The 21775-nt window shown below is 37.3% G+C and overlaps 6 long non-coding RNA genes across 8 annotated transcripts; all 6 read right to left on the bottom strand.

Moving 5' to 3' along the window:
* Positions 1-2868: 2868 nt before the first annotated feature.
* On the bottom strand, positions 2869-3534 carry LOC125559115. Its single transcript, XR_007306351.1, has 2 exons — positions 3172-3534; positions 2869-2977 (listed from the first exon to the last, which is right to left on the bottom strand). It is a non-coding gene; the product is annotated as an uncharacterized LOC125559115 (long non-coding RNA).
* Positions 3535-6441: 2907 nt separating this feature from the next.
* Positions 6442-6920, bottom strand: LOC125559118. The gene is made up of 2 exons (XR_007306354.1): positions 6731-6920; positions 6442-6635 (listed from the first exon to the last, which is right to left on the bottom strand). It is a non-coding gene; the product is annotated as an uncharacterized LOC125559118 (long non-coding RNA).
* Positions 6921-10217: 3297 nt separating this feature from the next.
* Positions 10218-10766, bottom strand: LOC125559117. The gene is made up of 2 exons (XR_007306353.1): positions 10521-10766; positions 10218-10326 (listed from the first exon to the last, which is right to left on the bottom strand). It is a non-coding gene; the product is annotated as an uncharacterized LOC125559117 (long non-coding RNA).
* Positions 10767-12184: 1418 nt separating this feature from the next.
* LOC125559002 lies at positions 12185-13731 on the bottom strand. 3 transcript variants are annotated; one of them, XR_007306245.1, is made up of 4 exons: positions 13654-13731; positions 12686-12753; positions 12386-12414; positions 12185-12212 (listed from the first exon to the last, which is right to left on the bottom strand). It is a non-coding gene; the product is annotated as an uncharacterized LOC125559002 (long non-coding RNA). The 3 variants fall into 3 exon arrangements; XR_007306246.1 differs by lacking the exon at positions 13654-13731 and adding an exon at positions 13112-13166; XR_007306247.1 differs by lacking the exon at positions 13654-13731 and having other exon boundaries at positions 12686-13167.
* A 3989-nt stretch (positions 13732-17720) lies between these two features.
* LOC116601621 lies at positions 17721-18384 on the bottom strand. Its single transcript, XR_007306239.1, has 2 exons — positions 18022-18384; positions 17721-17829 (listed from the first exon to the last, which is right to left on the bottom strand). It is a non-coding gene; the product is annotated as an uncharacterized LOC116601621 (long non-coding RNA).
* A 2907-nt stretch (positions 18385-21291) lies between these two features.
* On the bottom strand, positions 21292-21770 carry LOC125558999. Its single transcript, XR_007306240.1, has 2 exons — positions 21581-21770; positions 21292-21485 (listed from the first exon to the last, which is right to left on the bottom strand). It is a non-coding gene; the product is annotated as an uncharacterized LOC125558999 (long non-coding RNA).
* Between the last annotated feature and the right edge of the window lie 5 nt (positions 21771-21775).

Below are 21775 nucleotides of genomic sequence, written 5' to 3'. Positions count from 1 at the left end.
GTGTGCAACAAAGGCATTTGGCCTGGGTATTGACCAAAAAAATGTCCGGTTTGTCGTTCCTCACATTATGCCAGAGTGTGTTGAGCACTACTACGAGGAGGCGGGACGAGCTGGCAGAGATGGTGATCCAGCAGTATGCACCCTTTATAATCGCTTTGAGGACAGAACCAAAATTATGAACTCGATTGCTTAGTTGGAAAGGGAAGAACAGAAACAGCTAAAAAGATGGCAGCTTGATGACACTGTCAAATACTGCTTGGAAACAAGCTGTAGACATATATTTTTTGGCATACTTTGGAGAAAATGCTGTCAATGTGCAGAACTGCCGAGAATACTGTGATAATTGTCTAGTTCAACAAAAGATAACAGGAGGATGTGACTCAGCTATCAATAAAAGCACTAGACTGTGTTACCTCCATGAGCATAAACAGAAGAGTGACATTGAAACTTCCAAACTATCAATTGCAATTAGGTTTTGTTTTGAAATCAACACATTACTCTAAATAGAGTGATAGACCAGTTAAAATATATTATTTTGTTTTTTAAATAGCTATATAGTTATAGTATATTCCTTTACATCAATCAAGCAAAAAAAATAATAACACGAACACCATCTACAACTGTATTTGTAACAATTAAAATCCACTCTGTAGCCTGAAACATTACGGGAGAACAAGGTCTGAATATATAAATATTTAATTTCGATATGTAGGGGTGCAATGATACCACGGATTTCAAGTCTATTTCTACAATACTATCCTTGAATTTCATGATTTTTGAAGAAAAAAATCCTGGTGATCCGCAAGTCATCAATAGACTGTATTTTAGACATGACTTCAACTTTCTGGTTCAGCACCCTCTACAAACTGCTGAAAGGAGAACTTCCTAACTCCTGGGAAGCATTCATGCATCTTCCTATTAAAGTTTTCCTTCACTTCATCGGTCCCTAGTCTCTTGAGTTAACCTAATCAAATGTGTTGGTTTTGATATACCTACGACATAAACCATAAACATTTGTTTGTAACATTGTGACAGTAACAAGTCATGCTGTCACTAAAATTTGTTTGTTCAACAATTAAATGACATAATGACAAAACAGTGACAGATAATAAACCATTTGTCACTATAACAACTGGTGCCTACTTTAAAGAATAATTATTTATGTCATATCAGATGCAGGACACCGACAAATAATTTATACACATTTTATACAAAAAGATTATAATTTTAATGGGTTAAACCACAATATTTTGTTAATAATCTTCTCTATCAAACTTGCCGGATTTTTTTTTTCACATGTTTATGAAATGGGTTTGAGACCCATTACAATGATATAAAGCTCTCATTGCAATAATATACACTTGTTTGATGACATTTGCACAGTTTTTGCTTGCAACTTTTGGATCGTATCATAGTAATTGCATTGCTTTGATTACAGCACCTCTGTAACTACGATACAGCATATATTGTCCCCTGGTGTTTAGGTGGACACCATCCTTCAGCAAACCTTTTGAGGGGGATTTAAACAAAAATCAAACGAGAGATCATTGATCACTACCTGTAAATATTTATTAACGATGTCTGCTTGGCGCCTAAAATGAATGTTATCGGCTCTTGGGATTATCAAACAGACACCAACAACTTTAACATTGTACGTTTCCCTAAGTTCGCGGGTCAAATTCTCAATTTCTGACCCAATTGTCTCCGGCCGCTTGGTCCCAATGTCGTTCGTTCCTACTTTTAGAATAACGATGTCGGCTTTCATTTTTTCGAAGCCGTTGGTTTTGATTTTGCGTTTCAACCTCTGCACTGTTAAGCCGCCGATGCCATGCATGACGACAGTTACCTCTGCTAGATCGTAGTCAAGAGTTCTCAATAACCATTGCCAATGGCTTCTTTTGTATGTTTCTATGACAAATTAAAAAAGAAAAACCTACAACGGTTTTCTCTAACGGTTATTTTTTGTCAAGGATCTTTTAACGTGATTTGTCGTTTGGATTGTGTTCAGAATGTTTAAATAAATGATTGGGAAGCATTTCCTAAGGATTATTTTGATTGTCCCTTGATTGTACGTTGAGCCTGGTAAAGATTTGTTGTTTACCGTTAAGATGAACTCAACGTCAAATTCAGATTTGTAAGTTAACTTCAACCGGCACAATCTTCCCACAATCCAATCTTGTTCCTGATTATTCTTGGAATCAAATTCTTGAGAAATCCTTGAATAGTTCTTGAAAACTTCTTGAAAAAACGTTGTCGAAAGAGACAGTAAGTCTGTTTCGCTTCCTTGAAAGTTCAAGAGTGACAACGACAACAAACTGATCTGATTGTAACACGTGAGCATGATACGTCATAACGCCGAGGATTCGCCATACGTCAAAACTCCCCACAGGTGGTAGACTGAGCTGACCCATTTTGTAATTGAAGTTATTGTTTTACAAGCATAATGCAATAGTCCTATTTACAGTCCCCGCCGCCATCTTGGACTCGAACACGAAAACGAGGCGAGAGTTGTCTCGAAAACACAGACGCCATCTTGATTTCTAGCTGTGTTGCACGTTTCGCTAAGAACTCTTCAAAAGTCGATTTTGGGCCTTCTAGATAATTATATGGATGATTCAAACGAAGTTTCTCCAACTTTAAAAAGAAAAGGAAAGCAGTGTGCAGTTAAAGGCTGCTCAAATTCATTTTATGACCCGGAAACTGGCTTGCATTTCTTTAAGTTTCCTTCGACTCCTGCTTGGCGTCGCACTCGCAGGTACAATTTGATCGGCAGGCAACACAAACGAGATGGTTTTGAAGTTACAGTGAGGACGTCTACAACGTCAATAGGATCGTCATTTCTTTCAATGATTCTTCCACTGGCATTTCGGATGGTGATGGTGATTCAAGACAATCAACAAAACTCACATTGATTCGGTTGTAAGGGCCAGTCTCGCCTCAGCCTCTGCTACAGCAGCTTGTATGCGATCCTGGGTAACTGTAAAAAAACAAAAACAAAAAAACAAGTAAAATAATTAAAAATGTACATGAGTTATATATTTAAGCCAACCCTCACTACTTTCACTTCGTGACCGTTCTACGATATCCACGTTATCCATCGAGCTCAGAAAATCGACAGGGTTTAATAGATATTCTGAATTCAAGAAAGTTTTTTAAATGTACTAGACTTACCATTGCTTAAGTCAATAGTGGCCCTTACTTCTGGGTCTCCAGCAAGGGTTGGGCACAACACTACCAAACAAAGGTCGGAAAAGGTGGCCTGGTAGTGTCCGCCCTGTTAATGAAATCGGTAAATTTTAGTATTTTGAGATTTTTGCGGTATTAAGAATACAAACATAAACTGGTAATAAGAACCTATTTTTAGCCTAGACAGGTTCTTAGGGGGAAGGTCAAAACGAATGTCATCTGGGGGGCCCATCTGTGGTGTAACCCCCTACAAAAGAATTCAGGTGCTCGAAATCAGGAGAGGAGGGGATGTACAACTAGTCCACAGCAGAGGGCAACTTTTTTTTACCTCGCGCGACCATGGTAAACAAAGTTGGATATTTGATAAAATGATTCCATTTATTCCTTTTATCTCATCCATTCTTGCTCCTAGTATACCCAAGTCATGAAAGACCATTAGTGTCGTTGCGTCTACAACGTCAATAGGATCGTCATTTCTTTCAATGATTCTTCCACTGGCATTTCGGATGGTGATATTCCTCTCGCGCAGGTTGGCAATGGCCACTTGATACAAGAGCTGCAGATAAAACAATTCCAATTAGTTTGTGGTTGAACAATACTCTCCCTATATCGGTACAGTGGAGACAGAATGCTGTGGAGACATCTTTTTTCAATTTGAAAAATAATACATGTGCAATGATTTGGTTTATTGATTCTGATAACTCGTGTCCAAAATATTTAATTCATAATTGAAATTTTGAATCCATAACTAACTGTGGAATCTATATAAATTAATAAGTCTAAGAATGCGATTGGACTTGGTGTAATTGTTGTAATCACCTCGTTTGTATCGGAAGCAGTGAAACGTCTTTGGAAGGTTGTGTCCCTTCCATGGAGACGGACTCTAATGTTGCCTTCGCCTTCAGCACCGACGAGGTGTTGTAGGTCCTAAAATGTAGACAGAAATCATAAATAGTTTCAAATTTAAGGTTTAATCCTTACATATTCTTGGTCTGATGTTGGTGCCGAAAACAAATCGAGTTAAAATGCATCGACCTTCTACAAATGCTGCCAGGGAGCTTCTCCTATGACGTCATGCTGTAAAAACCGCTCGGCGAACTGACTTGCTTGATGCACAATTTCGTAATATATTTTTCTTGGATAAGAGAATAAGACAACATTCGCATGTAATTTTAGATGTCATTCTTTGCAAATAGGAGCGCGCGAGAAAAAAGAGCTCCCTGTGTGTCGATCTCCGTGACGTCCAGGGTCCCCGAGGATGCTTGTCCATGAACTGCTTACCCTCTCTTGATCCCTTCTTAACCCTTCTTCGTACTCTCTGTCTTGCTGGTCACGTCTCTTTTGTCTGTCTCTGCAATAATGCAATGTTTTTTTTTGTAAACATAAAAACGACATTTGAAAAAATATATGAATGTTTAGTAAAACTGTTAAAAATTGTTCCAAGCTATTAAATGTCACGTACCTCTTCAATTTCTAACAAACGCTGTCTTTCCCTATCCTGTAAAAAAGCAAAATAAAAATTATTTATAATAAATAAACAGAAATGATGACTATGTGTATATCCCAATGTTAACATACCGGACGGTTCTACATTGAATATTGTTCGATATTCTTTTTAAATATTTCCCACGTTTAATTGGTCCATTCTGAGACTTTCTAGGTATTCCCTACCCTGCTCCTCTCGAACATTTCTTCGGTCTCTGTAATTAAAATAAAAGAGTTATCAAATTATAAAACACACTTATGAGAATAAAAGAAAGACAATGCGAAAGGGTCCTACAATTCACAACTCAGAAAATGTAGATACTTCAGCATAAAAGGCAGCCTAACACATTAATTGAAGCATCTATTCGAAGGGATGCCCAATTATTTTAATTTAGAGTTTAAAGTCACTGACAGCTCCTTTGGGGAGATTATATAAAAAAGCATCGACTCGCAGTAATCTGCCGAATGTTTAATTAACTGGTTTACATGTTCTCTCTTCTTCGTAAAAGTGCAGCTTCAGCCTCCTCCCCGGCAGCAATAATCCTTTCCTGTCACTGAAAAAAAAAATCATGTTTAGCCCCAAATGTCAATGGAAGGGGATACATTTTTCTTTTCCCTTATATTTTTGTTATCCATGTCACCTATTTATATCAGCTTTGCTGAAGGGATTTACCTGGGAAAATATTAGTAAATAAATAAACAAATATTTTTTGCAGCTCCTGATCAGATTTGTCTTATGTTACCCAATTTATAAAACCTCTAAGTATTGGTATCTAGATTGGATGCCTATACTGAAACATCGAAGGTAGTTATACTTTTTTTATGATCTTCTATTCAGTGCTGTACTGAGTAGTAAATGATGAGTGTTAAAGGGACCGTTTTTTACCTGGACACACAAATGTAATAACATACCGTCAGCCATATCAATGATACAATGAACTTGTGCATCGGTAAAAGGCTCACCAACTGCCACAGGTAAAGCCACTACAACACACTCATGAAACCTCATTAACGGTGCAAATGGGCCTATAAAAATACATACATGCATGTGTATCTATATATTATATAACATAAAATATATCTATAAAAATTAAACAAATTACAAATTACCAGTAATAAAGAGACAGATAAGTCTGCAATCTTATTTGACGAGCTCCTAATTATTTATTTATTTATAACAATACCAATATACGGTACACGTCACAATAATACCCAAATACTGTACATTGTGTTACGGAACCGCCACCACCCCTCTTCTAGACACCATTTACATGTAGCTGAATACCTCTTGAATAAATCCAAACGATTTTGTCAGAGTTTGATTGACCAAAGATGGACTAGTAATCACCATTTACTCCCAGATGTGGAGATCTACTTCTCTGATGCATAGTAGATTGAATGAATGGAATAACCATGTTTAAACCCCAGTCCTTGAGAAAAAAACATACATACCACCCCAGAAGCCAGAAGTCCTGTCAGAATCTGAGGTGGACCCACCCCAGACAAGTCCTCTTTCTAAAATGCAAACTCATTATTTATCATCAAAACCAGTATTCATTTTTATATCTTCCCGTTGATGATAAAAGTTTGATATGATGATGCGATACACATTTGTTTCCCCAAGTTCTTTGGATGTTAGAGGAGGCGAATGAAAAACGTGCATTCTAATCAAGGTAATCAAGAGAGGTGACAGCAGTACAGTGAAAAGGACGGAGATATGCAATTGTAAATAACTGATGTGATGGAAAGCTTTTTTTTTTTCAGGTAATCTTATGCCTTACCATGGCAAACTGTTTTCTGTTGATGCCCAATTGAGGGCGATCAGGAATCCAACCCTTGTTTGCAATTGAATCTGCAGTAAAAACACTGCCATGGGTACTGGCAGTACTGAGATTGGCAAACAAGGGTTGATGCCTCTACAGCTCCCCAAAATTGCTGAAACTCGACGATAGGACTAATTCGACCTAAAACATAAAAAAGAATGCATGCTTTTTACAGACAAACAACAACAAAACCTGGAAGGAAAATTTCTGTGGCTAGAAGGCGTCAATTGAAATACCTTGTAGAAAATGCCATTTTTAACTCGTGAATGCTTGCAAAGCATTTAAGAGTTATTGGAGGGACTCCTGTGTCACTCGATCGTCGGATCGTTGGATCGATCATCCGTAAACTGTGGTATCTTTGGTAAGTATGTATGCTTTGTTGTGTAGCTAGACGGCTCACAGAATAGATGCAAACATCAAAGCCAGGTCCATACTATCAATTGAAAAACTTGTTAGTGCATAGAGCACACTTGATAAAACACAAGAGGATTATTGAGGAACATGGCCAAGGCTTTAAATTTTATGTTCACAAAATTACTCAATTAACGTTTAACTGAATTCAACCCACAACGCATGGGTAATTGGTAGTAATGCTGTTTCTTTCAATGTGTTAAATAATGGCCCACAGGAGCTGGAAAGACAATATGTTATGCTATTCCTGCATTACTTCTAAATGGAGTAACAATTTGGCATTCCTGCTTAAAGAGAAGGGAGTGCCCTTGAGGAAATTGAAAAGTAACACAACTGCTTGGATGAGTGAAGGAGCCCATGTTATGTGTGCAACAAAGGCATTTGGCCTGGGTATTGACCAAAAAAATGTCCGGTTTGTCGTTCCTCACATTATGCCAGAGTGTGTTGAGCACTACTACGAGGAGGCGGGACGAGCTGGCAGAGATGGTGATCCAGCAGTATGCACCCTTTATAATCGCTTTGAGGACAGAACCAAAATTATGAACTCGATTGCTTAGTTGGAAAGGAAAGAACAGAAACAGCTAAAAAGATGGCAGCTTGATGACACTGTCAAATACTGCTTGGAAACAAGCTGTAGACATATATTTTTTGGCATACTTTGGAGAAAATGCTGTCAATGTGCAGAACTGCCGAGAATACTGTGATAATTGTCTAGTTCAACAAAAGATAACAGGAGGATGTGACTCAGCTATCAATAAAAGCACTAGACTGTGTTACCTCCATGAGCATAAACAAAAGAGTGACATTGAAACTTCCAAACTATCAATTGCAATTAGGTTTTGTTTTGAAATCAACACATTACTCTAAATAGAGTGATAGACCAGTTAAAATATATTATTTTGTTTTTTAAATAGCTATATAGTTATAGTATATTCCTTTACATCAATCAAGCAAAAAAAATAATAACACGAACACCATCTACAACTGTATTTGTAACAATTAAAATCCACTCTGTAGCCTGAAACATTACGGGAGAACAAGGTCTGAATATATAAATATTTAATTTCGATATGTAGGGGTGCAATGATACCACGGATTTCAAGTCTATTTCTACAATACTATCCTTGAATTTCATGATTTTTGAAGAAAAAAATCCTGGTGATCCGCAAGTCATCAATAGACTGTATTTTAGACATGACTTCAACTTTCTGGTTCAGCACCCTCTACAAACTGCTGAAAGGAGAACTTCCTAACTCCTGGGAAGCATTCATGCATCTTCCTATTAAAATTTTCCTTCACTTCATCGGTCCCTAGTCTCTTGAGTTAACCTAATCAAATGTGTTGGTTTTGATATACCTACGACATAAACCATAAACATTTGTTTGTAACATTGTGACAGTAACAAGTCATGCTGTCACTAAAATTTGTTTGTTCAACAATTAAATGACATAATGACAAAACAGTGACAGATAATAAACCATTTGTCACTATAACAACTGGTGCCTACTTTAAAGAATAATTATTTATGTCATATCAGATGCAGGACACCGACAAATAATTTATACACATTTTATACAAAAAGATTATAATTTTAATGGGTTGAACCACAATATTTTGTTAATAATCTTCTCTATCAAACTTGCCGGATTTTTTTTTCACATGTTTATGAAATGGGTTTGAGACCCATATGATAAATTTTATAAAAACTGATCATTATTATGTATGAAAAAAATTGAAATTAATGATATAAAGCTCTCATTGCAATAATATACACTTGTTTGATGACATTTGCACAGTTTTTGCTTGCAACTGTTGGATCGTATCATAGTAATTGCATTGCTTTGATTACAGCACCTCTGTAACTACGATACAGCATATATTGTCCCCTGGTGTTTAGGTGGACACCATCCTTCAGCAAACCTTTTGAGGGGGATTTAAACAAAAAGCAAACGAGAGATCATTGATCACTACCTGTAAATATTTATTAACGATGTCTGCTTGGCGCCTAAAATGAATGTTATCGGCTCTTGGGATTATCAAACAGACACCAACAACTTTAACATTGTACGTTTCCCTAAGTTCGCGGGTCAAATTCTCAATTTCTGACCCAATTGTCTCCGGCCGCTTGGTCCCAATGTCGTTCGTTCCTACTTTTAGAATAACGATGTCGGCTTTCATTTTTTCGAAGCCGTTGGTTTTGATTTTGCGTTTCAACCTCTGCACTGTTAAGCCGCCGATGCCATGCGTGACGACAGTTACCTCTGCTAGATCGTAGTCAAGAGTTCTCAATAACCATTGCCAATGGCTTCTTTTGTATGTTTCTATGACAAATTAAAAAAGAAAAACCTACAACCCGACTATGGAAAATTTCGCAAAGGTGAAACGGTTTTCTCTAACGGTTATTTTTTGTCAAGGATCTTTTAACGTGATTTGTCGTTTGGATTGTGTTCAGAATGTTTAAATAAATGATTGGAAAGCATTTCCTAAGGATTATTTTGATTGTCCCTTGATTGTACGTTGAGCCTGGTAAAGATTTGTTGTTTACCGTTAAGATGAACTCAACGTCAAATTCAGATTTGTAAGTTAACTTCAACCGGCACAATCTTCCCACAATCCAATCTTGTTCCTGATTATTCTTGGAATCAAATTCTTGAGAAATCCTTGAATTGTTCTTGAAAACTTCTTGAAAAAACGTTGTCGAAAGAGACAGTAAGTCTGTTTCGCTTCCTTGAAAGTTCAAGAGTGACAACGACAACAAACTGATCTGATTGTAACACGTGAGCATGATACGTCATAACGGCGAGGATTCGCCATACGTCAAAACTCCCCACAGGTGGTAGACTGAGCTGACCCATTTTGTAATTGAAGTTATTGTTTTACAAGCATAATGCAATAGTCCTATTTACAGTCCCCGCCGCCATCTTGTACGCGAACACGAAAACGAGGCGAGAGTTGTCTCGAAAACACAGACGCCATCTTGATTTCTAGCTGTGTTGCACGTTTCGCTAAGAACTCTTCAAAAGTCGATTTTGGGCCTTCTAGATAATTATATGGATGATTCAAACGAAGTTTCTCCAACTTTAAAAAGAAAAGGAAAGCAGTGTGCAGTTAAAGGCTGCTCAAATTCATTTTATGACCCGGAAACTGGCTTGCATTTCTTTAAGTTTCCTTCGACTCCTGCTTGGCGTCGCACTCGCTGGTACAATTTGATCGGCAGGCAACACAAACGAGATGGTTTTGAAGTTACAGTGAGGACGTCTACAACGTCAATAGGATCGTCATTTCTTTCAATGATTCTTCCACTGGCATTTCGGATGGTGATGGTGATTCAAGACAATCAACAAAACTCACATTGATTCGGTTGTAAGGGCCAGTCTCGCCTCAGCCTCTGCTACAGCAGCTTGTATGCGATCCTGGGTAACTGTAAAAAAACAAAAACAAAAAAACAAGTAAAATAATTAAAAATGTACATGAGTTATATATTTAAGCCAACCCTCACTACTTTCACTTCGTGACCGTTCTACGATATCCACGTTATCCATCGAGCTCAGAAAATCGACAGGGTTTAATAGATATTCTGAATTCAAGAATGTTTTTTAAATGTACTAGACTTACCATTGCTTAAGTCAATAGTGGCCCTTACTTCTGGGTCTCCAGCAAGGGTTGGGCACAACACTACCAAACAAAGGTCGGAAAAGGTGGCCTGGTAGTGTCCGCCCTGTTAATGAAATCGGTAAATTTTAGTATTTTGAGATTTTTGCGGTATTAAGAATACAAACATAAACTGGTAATAAGAACCTATTTTTAGCCTAGACAGGTTCTTAGGGGGAAGGTCAAAACGAATGTCATCTGGGGGGCCCATCTGTGTTGTAACCCCTACAAAAGAATTCAGGTGCTCGAAATCAGGAGAGGAGGGGATGTACAACTAGTCCACAGCAGAGGGCAACTTTTTTTACCTCGCGCGACCATGGTAAACAAAGTTGGATATTTGATAAAATGATTCCATTTATTCCTTTTATCTCATCCATTCTTGCTCCTAGTATACCCAAGTCATGAAAGACCATTAGTGTCGTTGCGTCTACAACGTCAATAGGATCGTCATTTCTTTCAATGATTCTTCCACTGGCATTTCGGATGGTGATATTCCTCTCGCGCAGGTTGGCAATGGCCACTTGATACAAGAGCTGCAGATAAAACAATTCCAATTAGTTTGTGGTTGAACAATACTCTCCCTATATCGGTACAGTGGAGACAGAATGCTGTGGAGACATCTTTTTTCAATTTGAAAAATAATACATGTGCAATGATTTGGTTTATTGATTCTGATAACTCGTGTCCAAAATATTTAATTCATAATTGAAATTTTGAATCCATAACTAACTGTGGAATCTATATAAATTAATAAGTCTAAGAATGCGATTGAACTTGGTGTAATTGTTGTAATCACCTCGTTTGTATCGGAAGCAGTGAAACGTCTTTGGAAGGTTGTGTCCCTTCCATGGAGACGGACTCTAATGTTGCCTTCGCCTTCAGCACCGACGAGGTGTTGTAGGTCCTAAAATGTAGACAGAAATCATAAATAGTTTCAAATTTAAGGTTTAATCCTTACATATTCTTGGTCTGATGTTGGTGCCGAAAACAAATCGAGTTAAAATGCATCGACCTTCTACAAATGCTGCCAGGGAGCTTCTCCTATGACGTCATGCTGTAAAAACCGCTCGGCGAACTGACTTGCTTGATGCACAATTTCGTAATATATTTTTCTTGGATAAGATAGATAGATAGATAGATAGATAGACTTTATTTAAGACACGCTTGCCCCGTCAACAACAGCTGATTTCCACAAGGGGCGTGTGGAAAAAAAAAATATATATATCTATAATAATTAGAAATATAACTATAAGTAAAAGTATTTAAATAAATAACGATCTATGTGGATCTATGTGGATATAAGAGAATAAGACAACATTCGCATGTAATTTTAGATGTCATTCTTTGCAAATAGGAGCGCGCGAGAAAAAAGAGCTCCCTGTGTGTCGGTCTCCGTGACGTCCAGGGTCCTCGAGGATGCTTGTCCATGAACTGCTTACCCTCTCTTGATCCCTTCTTAACCCTTCTTCGTACTCTCTGTCTTGCTGGTCACGTCTATTTTGTCTGTCTCTGCAATAATGCAATGTTTTTTTTTGTAAACATAAAAACGACATTTGAAAAAATATATGAATGTTTAGTAAAACTGTTAAAAATTGTTCCAAGCTATTAAATGTCACGTACCTCTTCAATTTCTAACAAACGTTGTCTTTCCCTATCCTGTAAAAAAGCAAAATAAAAATTATTTATAATAAATAAACAGAAATGATGACTATGTGTATATCCCAATGTTAACATACCGGACGGTTCTACATTGTATATTGTTCGATATTCTTTTTAAATATTTCCCACGTTTAATTGGTCGATTCTGAGACTTTCTAGGTATTCCTTACCCTGCTCCTCTCGAACATTTCTTCGGTCTCTGTAATTAAAATGAAAGAGTTATCAAATTATAAAACACACTTATGAGAATAAAAGAAAGACAATGCGAAAGGGTCCTACAATTCACAACGCAGAAAATTTAGATACTTCAGCATAAAAGGCAGCCTAACACATTAATTGAAGCATCTATTCGAAGGGATGCCCAATTATTTTAATTTAGAGTTTAAAGTCACTGACAGCTCCTTTGGGGAGATTATTTAAAAAAGCATCGACTCGCAGTAATCTGCCGAATGTTTAATTAACTGGTTTACATGTTCTCTCTTCTTCGTAAAAGTGCAGCTTCAGCCTCCTCCCCGGCAGCAATAATCCTTTCCTGTCACTGAAAAAAAAAATCATGTTTAGCCCCAAATGTCAATGGAAGGGGATACATTTTTCTTTTCCCTTATAATTTTGTTATCCATGTCACCTATTTATATCAGCTTTGCTGAAGGGATTTACCTGGGAAAATATTAGTAAATAAATAAACAAATATTTTTTGCAGCTCCTGATCAGATTTGTCTTATGTTACCCAATTTTTAAAACCTCTAAGTATTGGTATCTAGATTGGATGCCTATACTGAAACATCGAAGGTAGTTATACTTTTTTTATGATCTTCTATTCAGTGCTGTACTGAGTAGTAAATGATGAGTGTTAAAGGGACCGTTTTTTTCCTGGACACACAAATGTAATAACTTACCGTCAGCCATATCAATGATACAATGAACTTGTGCATCGGTAAAAGGCTCACCAACTGCCACAGGTAAAGCCACTACAACACACTCATGAAACCTCATTAACGGTGCAAATGGGCCTATAAAAATACATACATGCATGTGTATCTATATATTATATAACATAAAATATATCTATAAAAATTAAACAAATTACAAATTACCAGTAATAAAGAGACAGATAAGTCTGCAATCTTCTTTGACGAGCTCCTAATTATTTATTTATTTATAACAATACCAATATACGGTACACGTCACAATAATACCCAAATACTGTACATTGTGTTACGGGAACCGCCACCACCCCTCTTCTAGACACCATTTACATGTAGCTGAATACCTCTTGAATAAATCCAAACGATTTTGTCAGAGTTTGATTGACCAAAGATGGACTAGTAATCACCATTTACTCCCAGATGTGGAGATCTACTTCTCTGATGCATAGTAGATTGAATGAATGGAATAACCATGTTTAAACCCCAGTCCTTGAGAAAAAAAACATACATACCACCCCAGAAGCCAGAAGTCCTGTCAGAATCTGAGGTGGACCCACCCCAGACAAGTCCTCTTTCTAAAATGCAAACTCATTATTTATCATCAAAACCAGTATTCATTTTTATATCTTCCCGTTGATGATAAAAGTTTGATATGATGATGCGATACACATTTGTTTCCCCAAGTTCTTTGGATGTTAGAGGAGGCGAATGAAAAACGTGCATTCTAATCAAGGTAATCAAGAGAGGTGACAGCAGTACAGTGAAAAGGACGGAGATATGTAATTGTAAATAACTGATGTGATGGAAAGCTTTTTTTTTTTTCAGGTAATCTTATGCCTTACCATGGCAAACTTTTTTCTGTTGATGCCCAATTGAGGGCGATCAGGAATCCAACCCTTGTTTGCAATTGAATCTGCAGTAAAAACACTGCCATGGGTACTGGCAGTACTGAGATTGGCAAACAAGGGTTGATGCCTCTACAGCTCCCCAAAATTGCTGAAACTCGACGATAGGACTAATTCGACCTAAAACATAAAAAAGAATGCATGCTTTTTACAGACAAACAACAACAAAACCTGGAAGGAAAATTTCTGTGGCTAGAAGGCGTCAATTGAAATACCTTGTAGAAAATGCCATTTTTAACTCGTGAATGCTTGCAAAGCATTTAAGAGTTATTGGAGGGACTCCTGTGTCACTCGATCGTCGGATCGTTGGATCGATCATCCGTAAACTGTGGTATCTTTGGTAAGTATGTATGCTTTGTTGTGTAGCTAGACGGCTCACAGAATAGATGCAAACATCAAAGCCAGGTCCATACTATCAATTGAAAAACTTGTTAGTGCATAGAGCACACTTGATAAAACACAAGAGGATTATTGAGGAACATGGCCAAGGCTTTAAATTTTATGTTCACAAAATTACTCAATTAACGTTTAACTGAATTCAACCCACAACGCATGGGTAATTGATAGTAATGCTGTTTCTTTCAATGTGTTAAATAATGGCCCACAGGAGCTGGAAAGACAATATGTTATGCTATTCCTGCATTACTTCTAAATGGAGTAACAATTTGGCATTCCTGCTTAAAGAGAAGGGAGTGCCCTTGAGGAAATTGAAAAGTAACACAACTGCTTGGATGAGTGAAGGAGCCCATGTTATGTGTGCAACAAAGGCATTTGGCCTGGGTATTGACCAAAAAAATGTCCGGTTTGTCGTTCCTCACATTATGCCAGAGTGTGTCGAGCACTACTACGAGGAGGCGGGACGAGCTGGCAGAGATGGTGATCCAGCAGTATGCACCCTTTAAAATCGCTTTGAGGACAGAACCAAAATTATGAACTCGATTGCTTAGTTGGAAAGGGAAGAACAGAAACAGCTAAAAAGATGGCAACTTGATGACAATGTCAACTACTGCTTGGAAACAAGCTGTAGACATATATTTTTTGGCATACTTTGGAGAAAATGCTGTCAATGTGCAGAACTGCCGAGAATACTGTGATAATTGTCTAGTTCAACAAAAGATAACAGGAGGATGTGACTCAGCTATCAATAAAAGCACTAGACTGTGTTACCTCCATGAGCATAAACAAAAGAGTGACATTGAAACTTTCAAACTATCAATTGCAATTAGGTTTTGTTTTGAAATCAACACATTACTCTAAATAGAGTGATAGACCAGTTAAAATATATTATTTTGTTTTTTAAATAGCTATATAGTTATAGTATATTCCTTTACATCAATCAAGCAAAAAAAAATAATAATAACACGAACACGATCTACAACTGTATTTGTAACAATTAAAATCCACTCTATTGATGACTTGCGGATCACCAGGATTTTTTTCTTCAAAAATCATGAAATTCAAGGATAGTATTGTAAAAATAGACTTGAAATCCGTGGTATCATTGCACCCCTACATATCGAAATTAAATATTTATATATTCAGACCTTGTTCTCCCGTAATGTTTCAGGCTACAGACTGTATTTTAGACATGACTTCAACTTTCTGGTTCAGCACCCTCTACAAACTGCTGAAAGGAGAACTTCCTAACTCCTGGGAAGCATTCATGCATCTTCCTATTAAAATTTTCCTTCACTTCATCGGTCCCTAGTCTCTTGAGTTAACCTAATCAAATGTGTTGGTTTTGATATACCTACGACATAAACCATAAACATTTGTTTGTAACATTGTGACAGTAACAAGTCATGCTGTCACTAAAATTTGTTTGTTCAACAATTAAATGACATAATGACAAAACAGTGACAGATAATAAACCATTTGTCACTATAACAACTGGTGCCTACTTTAAAGAATAATTATTTATGTCATATCAGATGCAGGACACCGACAAATAATTTATACACATTTTATACAAAAAGATTATAATTTTAATGGGTTGAACCACAATATTTTGTTAATAATCTTCTCTATCAAACTTGCCGGATTTTTTTTCACATGTTTATGAAATGGGTTTGAGACCCATATGATAAATTTTATAAAAACTGATCATTATTATGTATGAAAAAAAATGAAATTAATGATATAAAGCTCTAATTGCAATAATATACACTTGTTTGATGACATTTGCACAGTTTTTGCTTGCAACTTTTGGATCGTATCATAGTAATTGCATTGCTTTGATTACAGCACCTCTGTAACTACGATACAGCATATATTGTCCCCTGGTGTTTAGGTGGACACCATCCTTCAGCAAACCTTTTGAGGGGGATTTAAACAAAAAGCAAACGAGAGATCATTGATCACTACCTGTAAATATTTATTAACGATGTCTGCTTGGCGCCTAAAATGAATGTTATCGGCTCTTGGGATTATCAAACAGACACCAACAACTTTAACATTGTACGTTTCCCTAAGTTCGCGGGTCAAATTCTCAATTTCTGACCCAATTGTCTCCGGCCGCTTGGTCCCAATGTCGTTCGTTCCTACTTTTAGAATAACGATGTCGGCTTTCATTTTTTCGAAGCCGTTGGTTTTGATTTTGCGTTTCAACCTATGCACTGTTAAGCCGCCGATGCCATGCATGACGACAGTTACCTCTGCTAGATCGTAGTCAAGAGTTCTCAATAACCATTGCCAATTGCTTCTTTTGTATGTTTCTATGACAAATTAAAAAAGAAAAACCTACAACGGTTTTCTCTAACGGTTATTTTTTGTCAAGGATCTTTTAACGTGATTTGTCGTTTGGATTGTGTTCAGAATGTTTAAATAAATGATTGGGAAGCATTTCCTAAGGATTATTTTGATTGTCCCTTGATTGTACGTTGAGCCTGGTAAAGATTTGTTGTTTACCGTTAAGATGAACTCAACGTCAAATTCAGATTTGTAAGTTAACTTCAACCGGCACAATCTTCCCACAATCCAATCTTGTTCCTGATTATTCTTGGAATCAAATTCTTGAGAAATCCTTGAATTGTTCTTGAAAACTTCTTGAAAAAACGTTGTCGAAAGAGACAGTAAGTCTGTTTCGCTTCCTTGAAAGTACAAGAGTGACAACGACAACAAACTGATCTGATTGTAACACGTGAGCATGATACGTCATAACGGCGAGGATTCGCCATACGTCAAAACTCCCCACAGGTGGTAGACTGAGCTGACCCATTTTGTAATTGAAGTTATTGTTTTACAAGCATAATGCAATAGTCCTATTTACAGTCCCCGCCGCCATCTTGGACTCGAACACGAAAACGAGGCGAGAGTTGTCTCGAAAACACAGACGCCATCTTGATTTCTAGCTGTGTTGCACGTTTCGCTAAGAACTCTTCAAAAGTCGATTTTGGGCCTTCTAGATAATTATATGGATGATTCAAACGAAGTTTCTCCAACTTTAAAAAGAAAAGGAAAGCAGTGTGCAGTTAAAGGCTGCTCAAATTCATTTTATGACCCGGAAACTGGCTTGCATTTCTTTAAGTTTCCTTCGACTCCTGCTTGGCGTCGCACTCGCAGGTACAATTTGATCGGCAGGCAACACAAACGAGATGGTTTTGAAGTTACAGTGAGGACGTCTACAACGTCAATAGGATCGTCATTTCTTTCAATGATTCTTCCACTGGCATTTCGGATGGTGATGGTGATTCAAGACAATCAACAAAACTCACATTGATTCGGTTGTAAGGGCCAGTCTCGCCTCAGCCTCTGCTACAGCAGCTTGTATGCGATCCTGGGTAACTGTAAAAAAAAAAACAAAAAAACAAGTAAAATAATTAAAAATGTACATGAGTTATATATTTAAGCCAACCCTCACTACTTTCACTTCGTGACCGTTCTACGATATCCACGTTATCCATCGAGCTCAGAAAATCGACAGGGTTTAATAGATATTCTGAATTCAAGAATGTTTTTTAAATGTACTAGACTTACCATTGCTTAAGTCAATAGTGGCCCTTACTTCTGGGTCTCCAGCAAGGGTTGGGCACAACACTACCAAACAAAGGTCGGAAAAGGTGGCCTGGTAGTGTCCGCCCTGTTAATGAAATCGGTAAATTTTAGTATTTTGAGATTTTTGCGGTATTAAGAATACAAACATAAACTGGTAATAAGAACCTATTTTTAGCCTAGACAGGTTCTTAGGGGGAAGGTCAAAACGAATGTCATCTGGGGGGCCCATCTGTGGTGTAACCCCCTACAAAAGAATTCAGGTGCTCGAAATCAGGAGAGGAGGGGATGTACAACTAGTCCACAGCAGAGGGCAACTTTTTTTTACCTCGCGCGACCATGGTAAACAAAGTTGGATATTTGATAAAATGATTCCATTTATTCCTTTTATCTCATCCATTCTTGCTCCTAGTATACCCAAGTCATGAAAGACCATTAGTGTCGTTGCGTCTACAACGTCAATAGGATCGTCATTTCTTTCAATGATTCTTCCACTGGCATTTCGGATGGTGATATTCCTCTCGCGCAGGTTGGCAATGGCCACTTGATACAAGAGCTGCAGATAAAACAATTCCAATTAGTTTGTGGTTGAACAATACTCTCCCTATATCGGTACAGTGGAGACAGAATGCTGTGGAGACATCTTTTTTCAATTTGAAAAATAATACATGTGCAATGATTTGGTTTATTGATTCTGATAACTCGTGTCCAAAATATTTAATTCATAATTGAAATTTTGAATCCATAACTAACTGTGGAATCTATATAAATTAATAAGTCTAAGAATGCGATTGGACTTGGTGTAATTGTTGTAATCACCTCGTTTGTATCGGAAGCAGTGAAACGTCTTTGGAAGGTTGTGTCCCTTCCATGGAGACGGACTCTAATGTTGCCTTCGCCTTCAGCACCGACGAGGTGTTGTAGGTCCTAAAATGTAGACAGAAATCATAAATAGTTTCAAATTTAAGGTTTAATCCTTACATATTCTTGGTCTGATGTTGGTGCCGAAAACAAATCGAGTTAAAATGCATCGACCTTCTACAAATGCTGCCAGGGGGCTTCTCCTATGACGTCATGCTGTAAAAACCGCTCGGCGAACTGACTTGCTTGATGCACAATTTCGTAATATATTTTTCTTGGATAAGAGAATAAGACAACATTCGCATGTAATTTTAGATGTCATTCTTTGCAAATAGGAGCGCGCGAGAAAAAAGAGCTCCCTGTGTGTCGATCTCCGTGACGTCCAGGGTCCCCGAGGATGCTTGTCAATGAACTGCTTACCCTCTCTTGATCCCTTCTTAACCCTTCTTCGTACTCTCTGTCTTGCTGGTCACATCTATTTTGTCTGTCTCTGCAATAATGCAATGTTTTTTTTGTACACATAAAAACGACATTTAAAAATATATATGAATGTTTAGTAAAACTGTTAAAAATTGTTCCAAGCTATTAAATGTCACGTACCTCTTCAATTTCTAACAAACGCTGTCTTTCCCTATCCTGTAAAAAAGCAAAATAAAAATTATTTATAATAAATAAACAGAAATGATGACTATGTGTATATCCCAATGTTAACATACCGGACGGTTCTACATTGAATATTGTTCGATATTCTTTTTAAATATTTCCCACGTTTAATTGGTCCATTCTGAGACTTTCTAGGTATTCCCTACCCTGCTCCTCTCGAACATTTCTTCGGTCTCTGTAATTAAAATAAAAGAGTTATCAAATTATAAAACACACTTATGAGAATAAAAGAAAGACAATGCGAAAGGGTCCTACAATTCACAACTCAGAAAATGTAGATACTTCAGCATAAAAGGCAGCCTAACACATTAATTGAAGCATCTATTCGAAGGGATGCCCAATTATTTTAATTTAGAGTTTAAAGTCACTGACAGCTCCTTTGGGGAGATTATATAAAAAAGCATCGACTCGCAGTAATCTGCCGAATGTTTAATTAACTGGTTTACATGTTCTCTCTTCTTCGTAAAAGTGCAGCTTCAGCCTCCTCCCCGGCAGCAATAATCCTTTCCTGTCACTGAAAAAAAAAATCATGTTTAGCCCCAAATGTCAATGGAAGGGGATACATTTTTCTTTTCCCTTATATTTTTGTTATCCATGTCACCTATTTATATCAGCTTTGCTGAAGGGATTTACCTGGGAAAATATTAGTAAATAAATAAACAAATATTTTTTGCAGCTCCTGATCAGATTTGTCTTATGTTACCCAATTTATAAAACCTCTAAGTATTGGTATCTAGATTGGATGCCTATACTGAAACATCGAAGGTAGTTATACTTTTTTTATGATCTTCTATTCAGTGCTGTACTGAGTAGTAAATGATGAGTGTTAAAGGGACCGTTTTTTACCTGGACACACAAATGTAATAACATACCGTCAGCCATATCAATGATACAATGAACTTGTGCATCGGTAAAAGGCTCACCAACTGCCACAGGTAAAGCCACTACAACACACTCATGAAACCTCATTAACGGTGCAAATGGGCCTATAAAAATACATACATGCATGTGTATCTATATATTATATAACATAAAATATATCTATAAAAATTAAACAAATTACAAATTACCAGTAATAAAGAGACAGATAAGTCTGCAATCTTATTTGACGAGCTCCTAATTATTTATTTATTTATAACAATACCAATATACGGTACACGTCACAATAATACCCAAATACTGTACATTGTGTTACGGGAACCGCCACCACCCCTCTTCTAGACACCATTTACATGTAGCTGAATACCTCTTGAATAAATCCAAACGATTTTGTCAGGGTTTGATTGACCAAAGATGGACTAGTAATCACCATTTACTCCCAGATGTGGAGATCTACTTCTCTGATGCATAGTAGATTGAATGAATGGAATAACCATGTTTAAACCCCAGTCCTTGAGAAAAAAACATACATACCACCCCAGAAGCCAGAAGTCCTGTCAGAATCTGAGGTGGACCCACCCCAGACAAGTCCTCTTTCTAAAATGCAAACTCATTATTTATCATCAAAACCAGTATTCATTTTTATATCTTCCCGTTGATGATAAAAGTTTGATATGATGATGCGATACACATTTGTTTCCCCAAGTTCTTTGGATGTTAGAGGAGGCGAATGAAAAACGTGCATTCTAATCAAGGTAATCAAGAGAGGTGACAGCAGTACAGTGAAAAGGACGGAGATATGCAATTGTAAATAACTGATGTGATGGAAAGCTTTTTTTTTTTCAGGTAATCTTATGCCTTACCATGGCAAACTGTTTTCTGTTGATGCCCAATTGAGGGCGATCAGGAATCCAACCCTTGTTTGCAATTGAATCTGCAGTAAAAACACTGCCATGGGTACTGGCAGTACTGAGATTGGCAAACAAGGGTTGATGCCTCTACAGCTCCCCAAAATTGCTGAAACTCGACGATAGGACTAATTCGACCTAAAACATAAAAAAGAATGCATGCTTTTTACAGACAAACAACAACAAAACCTGGAAGGAAAATTTCTGTGGCTAGAAGGCGTCAATTGAAATACCTTGTAGAAAATGCCATTTTTAACTCGTGAATGCTTGCAAAGCATTTAAGAGTTATTGGAGGGACTCCTGTGTCACTCGATCGTCGGATCGTTGGATCGATCATCCGTAAACTGTGGTATCTTTGGTAAGTATGTATGCTTTGTTGTGTAGCTAGACGGCTCACAGAATAGATGCAAACATCAAAGCCAGGTCCA

Source organism: Nematostella vectensis, chromosome 13 (assembly GCF_932526225.1).
Source record: "Nematostella vectensis chromosome 13, jaNemVect1.1, whole genome shotgun sequence".
NCBI classification, from domain to species: Eukaryota; Metazoa; Cnidaria; class Anthozoa; order Actiniaria; family Edwardsiidae; genus Nematostella; species Nematostella vectensis.
This window is presented reverse-complemented; position numbering and strand designations above follow the sequence as displayed.